A 9,079-nucleotide genomic window follows, 5' to 3' on the forward strand; every position below is an offset into this window, starting at 1 on the left:
CGCCTGGACAGGCACTAATTGATTGTCCGGCCGTCTCATGTCGTCAAACGACTGCTTTAGCGTGTTGACACTATCCCGTAGTTCCATAAATAAAGGCATCCATTCTGGTGTCGACCCCCTAGGAGGTGACATCCCCATATTTGGCAATTGCTCCGCCTCCACACCAATATCGTCCTCATACATGTCGACACACACGTACCGACACACAGCAGACACACAGGGAATGCTCCTAATGAAGACAGGACCCACTAGCCCTTTGGGGAGACAGAGGGAGAGTTTGCCAGCACACACCAAAAGCGCTATATATATATCAGGGATAGCCTTATAATAAGTGCTCCCCTATAGCTGCTTTGTTATATAAAAATATCGCCATAAATTTGCCCCCCCTCTCTGTTTTACCCTGTTTCTGTAGTGCAGTGCAGGGGAGAGACCTGGGAGCCGTCCTGACCAGCGGAGCTGTGAGAGGAAATGGCGCCGTGTGCTGAGGAGATAGGCCCCGCCCCTTTTCCGGCGGGCTCGTCTCCCGCTATTTTGAGAAATCAGGCAGGGGTTAAATATCTCCATATAGCCTCTAGGGCTATATGTGAGGTATTTTTAGCCTTTATAGGTACTCATTTTGCCTCCCAGGGCGCCCCCCTCCCAGCGCCCTGCACCCTCAGTGACTGCCGTGTGAAGTGTGCTGAGAGGAAAATGGCGCACAGCTGCAGTGCTGTGCGCTACCTTTAGAAGACTGCAGGAGTCTTCAGCCGCCGATTCTGGACCTCTTCTGTCTTCAGCATCTGCAAGGGGGCCGGCGGCGCGGCTCCGGTGACCATCCAGGCTGTACCTGTGATCGTCCCTCTGGAGCTTGATGTCCAGTAGCCAAGAAGCCAATCCATCCTGCACGCAGGTGAGTTGACTCCTTCTCCCCTCAGTCCCTCGCTGCAGTGATCCTGTTGCCAGCAGGAATCACTGTAACATAAAAAACCTAGCTAAACTTTCTCTAAGCAGCTCTTTAGGAGAGCCACCTAGATTGCACCCTTCTCGGCCGGGCACAAAAATCTAACTGGAGTCTGGAGGAGGGTCATAGGGGGAGGAGCCAGTGCACACCACCTGATCGGAAAAGCTTTACTTTTTGTGCCCTGTCTCCTGCGGAGCCGCTATCCCCCATGGTCCTTTCAGGAACCCCAGCATCCACTAGGACGATAGAGAAATGCTATTTTCAGGGCTGCCTAGCGCAGCCTCCCCTGTTAGTAACCTGCACTGCAGGCACCAACTTACAAACTGAGCTCCAGTGCCTGGAGGCGGGACTATAGAGGAGGCGGTGCAGTGCATCCTGGGAACAGTCAAAGCTTTAGCCTGTTGGTGCCTTGGATCAATACCCAACTCTACTCCCCGATGTTATTCCCTGTGGAATCCCAGTGTACCATGCTGCAGAAAGTATGTTGCGATCAGGACTGCTGCAATTATTAATACATAGGCCCCTAAGCAATGAAACAAGTACAGATCATTTTATGACAAACATTGGCACCTTAAGCTGGGAATCAAACACCGCCCAGCAGACCAGACAACAGGGACAGTGGAGGAGCCAACTACCTGATAGTTGGATCTTCTGTACGGGTTCGGTAACAAATACCGATGGCCAGGAGTCAGTATACGTACAGCAGTATCCTGGCCACCAGGATGCTGGCAGCAGGGCAAGTGCTCGCCACGCTGTGGGCACGGTCTTGTGGACACTCATAGAGGGAGAATCACCTACCTCACCGGTATTCCGGCGCTGCCATTGTAACGCTGTGCGGGATTCCAGCATCAGCGCGGTGATCGCTGGGATCCAAAGCGGCGGTATCTTATCCGCTACCCTTCTGTGCATTACACAGTATACAGTACGGAGGTGATCTGCATACCCAGTATGGAACTAGCTGAACAAATCGGGGGTATTGGACAAATCTGAAAACCAAACCGAACGATCCAGACCATTTTCAGCCTGTGAATAATCATTCGGTACCATACACCAAGTGATAATCGTTTAAACAAGTTGATTGGATGGCTGGTTTGCACTGTTATCATGCAGTGTATGAGCTACATATATAATGCACAATGGAGGTGGCACTCACAAAACGTACAACCAAGAGAAAAAGGATGCTGCAACCGCAACAGGTAAGTGTTATACGTCCTGTGACTGCTGCCTTTATTGCGTGTTGCATTTACCTGTTGTGGATGGCACTGACTTAACTACTGAGTGCTGGTGCTGCTATTGCTATTCATTATATAACTGTATATAATTACTCCTTCCCAGCACAGAGTGTTCCTCCACCCAGGTCTGTCCAGGTGCTTGCTGCAGTTGGAGCCACTGTAGGGGTGAACGCCTTCCCCCGGCTCCCACTACACACGCATGTTGGTCACAGGACAGACCTTAGATACCGGTAATTGTTGTTTATGTAATGTAACACTGACATGGCATGCTTGGTAACCCAGCTCATGGGAAGAGATCTATGATCAGCTTGAGTCACAAATGGGTGTTTGTGTTATAATTATCAGGGAAGTGAATATACATAACAATATACAATACAAAGTAACTGCCATAGACAACTATTATTATACGCTGCTTATAGATTGTATAACAATGATCAGAGGTGTGGAAGAGGGCACAGTTATGCACATTGCGTGTCTCCAACCTGCAGATGGTATGCTGAGACTTCTAGTTCTGCACCAAATGTAAATGTGGAGGTAGAATGAGCATGCACTAGAATGTATGTGTGTGAAAATATATATATATATATATATATATATATATATATATATATATATATATATATATATATATATATTTTGTCTGTCAGGTATAGAGGGCACGGAAAACTATATATATATATAATAAGATTTTACTTATCGATAAATCTATTTCTCGTAGTCCGTAGTGGATGCTGGGGACTCCGTCAGGACCATGGGGAATAGCGGCTCCGCAGGAGACAGGGCACAAAAGCAAGTTTTTAGGATCACATGGTGTGTACTGGCTCCTCCCCCTATGACCCTCCTCCAAGCCTCAGTTAGGTACTGTGCCCGGACGAGCGTACACAATAAGGAAGGATCTTGAATCCCGGGTAAGACCCAAACCAGCCACACCAATCACACCGTACAACTTGTGATCTGAACCCAGTTAACAGTATGATAACAATGAAGTAGCCTCTAAAAAAGATGGCTCACAACAATAATAACCCGATTTTTGTAACAATAACTATGTACAAGTAATGCAGACAATCCGCACTTGGGATGGGCGCCCAGCATCCACTACGGACTACGAGAAATAGATTTATCGGTAAGTAAAATCTTATTTCTCTAACGTCCTAGTGGATGCTGGGGACTCCGTCAGGACCATGGGGATTATACCAAAGCTCCCAAACGGGCGGGAGAGTGCGGGTGACTCTGCAGCACCGAATGAGAGAACTCCAGGTCCTCCTCAGCCAGGGTATCAAATTTGTAGAATTTTACAAACGTGTTCCCCCCTGACCACGTAGCTGCTCGGCAAAATTTTAAGGCCGAGACCCCTCGGGCATCCGCCCAAGATGAGCCCACCTTCCTTGTGGAATGGGCATTGACAGATTTTGGCTGTGGCAGGCCTGCCACAGACTGTGCAAGCTGAATTGTACTACAAATCCAACGAGCAATAGTCTGCTTAGAAGCAGGAGCACCCATCTTTTGGGGTGCATACAATATAAACAGCAAGTCAGACTTTCTGACTCCAGCCGTCCTGGAAATATATATATATATATATATATATATATATATATATATATATATATATATATATTTTTAGGGCCCCGACAACGTCTAGCAACTTGGAGTCCTCCAAGTCCCTAGTAGCCGCAGGCACCACAATATGTTGTTTCAGGCGAAACGCTGACACCACCTTAGGAAGAAACTGGGGACGAGTCCGCAGTTCTGCCCTGTCCGAATGGAAAAACAAATATGAGCTTTTTTTTAAGACAAAGCCCCCAATTCTGACAATCGCCTGGCCGAGGCCAGGGCCACAACATGGTCCTCCATGTGAGATATTTCAAATCCACAGATTTGATCGGTTCAAACCAATATGATTTGAGGAATCCCAACACTACGTTGAGATCCCACGGTGCCACTGGAGGCACACAAGGGGCTGTATATGCAATACTCCCTTGACAAACGTCTGGACTTCAGGAATTGAAGCCAATTTTTCTGGAAGAAAATCTACAGGGCCGAAACTTGAACCTTAATGGACCCCAATTTGAGGCTCATAGACACTCCTGTTTTCAGGAAGTGCAGAAATCGACCTAGTTGAAATTTTTTCATGGGGCCTTCCTGGCCTCACCCACGCAACATATTTTCACCACATGTGGTGATAACGTTGTGCGGTCACCTCCTTCCTGGCTTTGACCAGGGTAGGTATGACCTCTTCCGGAATGCCTTTTCCCTTAGGATCCGGCGTTCAACCGCCATGCCGTCAAACGCAGTCGCGGTAAGTCTTGGAACAGACAAGGTCCCTGCTGGAGCAGGTCCTTTCTTAGAGGCAGATGCCACGGTTCCTCTTGGAACAGACATGGTTCTTGCTGAAAGCAAATCCCATCTTAGCTCCCGAGGCCATTAGTCCTCTGTGAGCATCTCTTGAAGTTCCGGGTACCAAGTCCCTCTTGGCCAATCCGGAGCCACGAGTATAGTTCTTACTCCTCTACGTCTTATAATTCTCAATACCTTGGTTATGAGAAGCAGAAGAGGGAACACATACACCGACTGTTACACCCACGGTGTTACCAGGACGTCCACAGCTATCGCCTGAAGGTCTCGTGACCTGGCGCAATACCTGTCCCGTTTTTTGTTCGGGCGGGACGCCATCATTTCCACCTTTGGTCTTTCCCAACGGTTCACAATCATGCGGAAAACTTCCGATGAAGTTCCCACTCTCCCGGGTGGAGGTCGTGCCTGCTGAGGAAGTCTGCTTCCCAGTCGTCCACTCCCGGAATGAACACTGCTGACAGTGCTATCACATGATTTTCCGTCTAGCGAAAAATCCTTGCAGTTTTGACCACTGCCCTCCTGCTTCTTGTGCCGCCCTATCTGTTTACGTGGGCGACTGCCGTGATGTTATCCCACTGGATCAATACCGGCTGACCTTGAAGCAGAGGCCTTGCTAAGCTTATAGCATTACAAATTTGCTCTTAGCTCCAGTATATTTATGTGGAGAGAATTCTCCAGACTTGATCACACTCCCTGGAAATTTTTTCCCTGTGTGACTGCTCCCCAGCCTCTCAGGCTGGCCTCCGTGGATACCAGCATCCCATCCTGAATGCCGAATCTGCGGCCCTCTAGAAGATGAGCACTCTGTAATCACCACAGGAGACACCCTTGTCCTTGGATATAGGGTTATCCGCTGATGCATCTGAAGATGCGATCCGGACCATTTGTCCAGCAGATCACACTGAAGAGTTCTTGCGTGAAATCTGCCGAATGGAAGCGCTTCGTAATAAGCCACCATTTTTACCAGGACTCTTGTGCAATGATGCACTGACACTTTTCCTGGTTTTAGGAGGATCCCGATTAGCTCGGATAACTCCCTGGCTTTCTCCTCTGGGAGAAACACCCTTTTCCTGGACTGTGTCCAGAATCATCCCTAGGACCAGCAGACGTGTCGTCGGAACAACTGCGGTTTTGGAATATTTAGAATCCACCCGTGCTGTCGTAGAACTACTTGAGATAGTGCTACTCCGACCTCCAACTGTTCTCTGGACCTTGTTCTTATCAGGAGGTCGTCCATTTTCTTTGAAGACGAATCCTCATTTCGGTCAATACCTTGGTAAAGACCCGGGGTGCCTTGGACACTCCAACGGCATCGTCTGAAACTGATAGTGACAGTTCTGTACCACGAACCTGAGGTACCCTTGGTGAGAAAAGCAAATTTTTGGGACATGGAGGTAAGCATCCCTGATGTCCCGGGACACTATATAGTCCCCTTGTTCCCAGTTCGCTATCACTGCTCTGAGTGACTCCATCTGGATTTGAACCCTTGTAAGTGTTCAAATTTTTCAGATTTAGAATCGGTCTCACCTAGCCTTCTGGCTTCAGTACCACCCTATAGTGTGGAACAATACCCCTTTCCTTGTTGTAGGAGGGGTAATTTTATTATCACCTGCTGGGAATACAGCTTGTGAATTGTTTTCAATACTGCCTCCCTGTCGGAGGGGGACATTGGTACAGCAGACTACAGGAACCTGCGAGGGGGGAAACGCCTCGACATTCCAATCTGTGCCCCTTTGATACTACTTGTAGGATCCAGGGGTCCTGTACGGTCCCAGCGTCATGCTGAGAACTTAGTAGAAGCGGTGGAGGGCTTCTGTTACTGGGAATGGGCTGCCTGCTGCAGTCTTCTTCCCTTTCCTCTATCCCTGGGCAGATATCTTATAGGGACGAAAAGACTGAGGCTGAAAAGACGGTGTCTTTTTCTGCAGAGATGTGACTTAGGGTAAAAAACGGTGGATCTTCCAGCAGTTGCCGTGGCCACCAGGTCCCATGGACCGACCCCAAATAACTCCTCCCCTTTTATACGGCAATACATCTTTGTGCCGTTTGGAATCTGCATCCCCTGACCACTGTCGTGTCCATAAACATCTTCTTGCAGATATGGACATCGCATTTACTCTTGATGCCAGAGTGCAAATATCCCTCTGCGCATCTCGTATATATAGAAATGCATCCTTTAAATGCTCTATAGTCAATAAAATACTGTCCCTGTCAAGGGTATCAATATTTTTAGTCAGGGAATCCGACCAAGCCACCTCAGCTCTGCACATCCAGGCTGAGGCGATCGCTGGTCACAGTATAACACCAGCATGTGTGTGTATACTTTTTAGGATATTTTTCTGATAAGCATGTGAGCGCCTTATCCACCCTGAGGGGTGTTTCCCAATGCGCCTTAACTTCTGGCGGGAAAGGGTATACCGCCAATAATTTTCTATCGGGGGAAACCCACGCATCATCACACACTTCATTTAATTTATCTGATTCAGGAAAAACTACAGGTAGTTTTTTTACCTCACACATAATACCCTTCTTTGTGGTACTTGGAGTATCAGAAATATGTAACACCTCCTTCATTGCCCTTTACGTGTGGCCCTAAAGGAAAATACGTTTGTTTCTTCACCGTCGACACTGAAATCAGTGTCCGTGTCTGGGTCTATGTCGACCGACTGAGGTAAATGGGCGTTTTTACAAGCCCCTGACGGTGTCTGAGACGCCTGGACCGGTACTAATTTGTTCGCCGGCCGTCTCATGTCGTCAACCCACTTGCAGCGTGTTGACATTATCACGTAATTCCATAAGTAAGCCATCCATTCCGGTGTCGACTCCCTAGAGAGTGACATCACCATTACAGGCAATTTGCTCCGCCTCCTCACCAACATTTTCCTCATACATGTCGACACACACGTACCGACATACAGCACACACATAGGGAATGCTCTGATAGAGGACAGGACCCACTAGCCCTTTGGGGAGACAGAGGGAGAGTTTGCCAGCACACACCAAAATGCTATAATTATACAGGGACAACCCTTATATAAGTGTTCCTCCCATATAGCATTTAATATATATGTATATCGCCAAATCAGTGCCCCCCCTCTCTGTTTTAACCCTGTTTCTGTAGTGCAGTGCAGGGGAGAGCCTGGGAGCCTTCCCCTCAGCCTTTCTGTGAGGGAAAATGGCGCTGTGTGCTGAGGAGAATAGGCCCCGCCCCCTTTTCGGCGGGCTTCTTCTCCGGAGATTGTGAAGTCTGGCAGGGGTTAAATACATCCATATAGCCTCAAGGGCTATATGTGATGTATTTTTCGCCATACAGGTATTCTACATTGCTGCCAGGGCGCCCCCCCCCCCGCGCCCTGCACCCTCCGTGATCGCTGTGGGAAGTGTGCTGACAGACAATGGCGCACAGCTGCAGTGCTGTGCGCTACCTGAGGAAGACTGAAAAGTCTTCTGCCGCCTGGTTCCGGACCTCTTCAATCTTCAGCATCTGCAAGGGGGTCGGCGGCGCGGCTCCGGGACGAACCCCAGGGCGAGACCTGTGTTCCGACTCCCTCTGAAGCTAATGGTGTCCAGTAGCCTAAGAATCCAATCCATCCTGCACGCAGGTGAGTTGAAATTCTCTCCCCTAAGTCCCTCTCCCTCGATGCAGTGAGCCTGTTGCCAGCAGGACTCACTGAAAATAAAGAACCTAAAAACTTTTTCTAAGCAACTCTTTAAGAGAGCCACCTAGATTGCACCCTTCTCGGACGGGCACAAAAACCTAACTGAGGCTTGGAGGAGGGTCATAGGGGGAGGAGCCAGTACACACCATGTGATCCTAAAAGCTTGCTTTTGTGCCCTGTCTCCTGCGGAGCCGCTATTCCCCATGGTCCTGACGGAGTCCCCAGCATCCACTAGGACGTTAGAGAAATATATATATATATATATATATATATATATATATACATACATACATACACACATATATATATTTTCATATAATATATATATATATATTTATATTATGCCCCCGTGCTGCGGCAGGTACATAGGGCACAGGCAGCAGTGTGTGTATAGGATGCAGCACACTAGGAGCTGTCACCGGATGGTGCACGGCAAGGTAAGCAGAGGGCTGCGCCCATCTCCTGTGTATGCCGGGGGGCGGCGCCGCTCACCTCTCCCAGCTCCTCCCGTTACGGTGAGTCGTTAGCCGGTTCCCTGTCTGTAGCTGAGAAACACCAGCAGCGGAGGCCGTGTGATGACATGGCGTCATGTGACCGGGCTCATGTGTGATGTCACCGGAGGATCATGTGACCAAGCGGTGTATATAGGAGCTGCTGCAGCTGCAGCGGAAGAGTGTGCACTGTGAGGCAGGGGAGTGGGACAGTGACACTGGGATCGCTTAGTTAGATAGTGCTGTGTGGTGCTGTAGACCGCGGAGGGGGTGCACAACAATTGCAGAAATAAAATAATATACAATAATAGTGTTTCTTAATGTTAGGTTAGTTTTAAAACCAAGTTGGGTAAGGGACCTCTGACGTCACCAGGGGGATGACCACGTCACCACGGGGAGGAGCCA

The 9,079-nt window shown here is 48.8% G+C and overlaps 1 protein-coding gene across 2 annotated transcripts in view; it reads right to left on the bottom strand.

Moving 5' to 3' along the window:
* The window catches only part of MAPKAP1 (MAPK associated protein 1), a 318,576-nt gene extending 309,768 nt beyond the window's left edge, over window positions 1-8,808 (bottom strand). For both annotated transcript variants that reach the window (XM_063936818.1, XM_063936817.1), the window contains exon 1: window positions 8,676-8,808. The gene's annotated coding sequence lies outside the window, so the exon portion shown is untranslated. The remainder of the gene's footprint in view (window positions 1-8,675) is intronic.
* Window positions 8,809-9,079: the final 271 nt, after the last annotated feature.

The sequence above is a fragment of the Pseudophryne corroboree genome, chromosome 8 (assembly GCF_028390025.1).
Source record: "Pseudophryne corroboree isolate aPseCor3 chromosome 8, aPseCor3.hap2, whole genome shotgun sequence".
NCBI classification, from domain to species: domain Eukaryota; kingdom Metazoa; phylum Chordata; class Amphibia; order Anura; family Myobatrachidae; genus Pseudophryne; species Pseudophryne corroboree.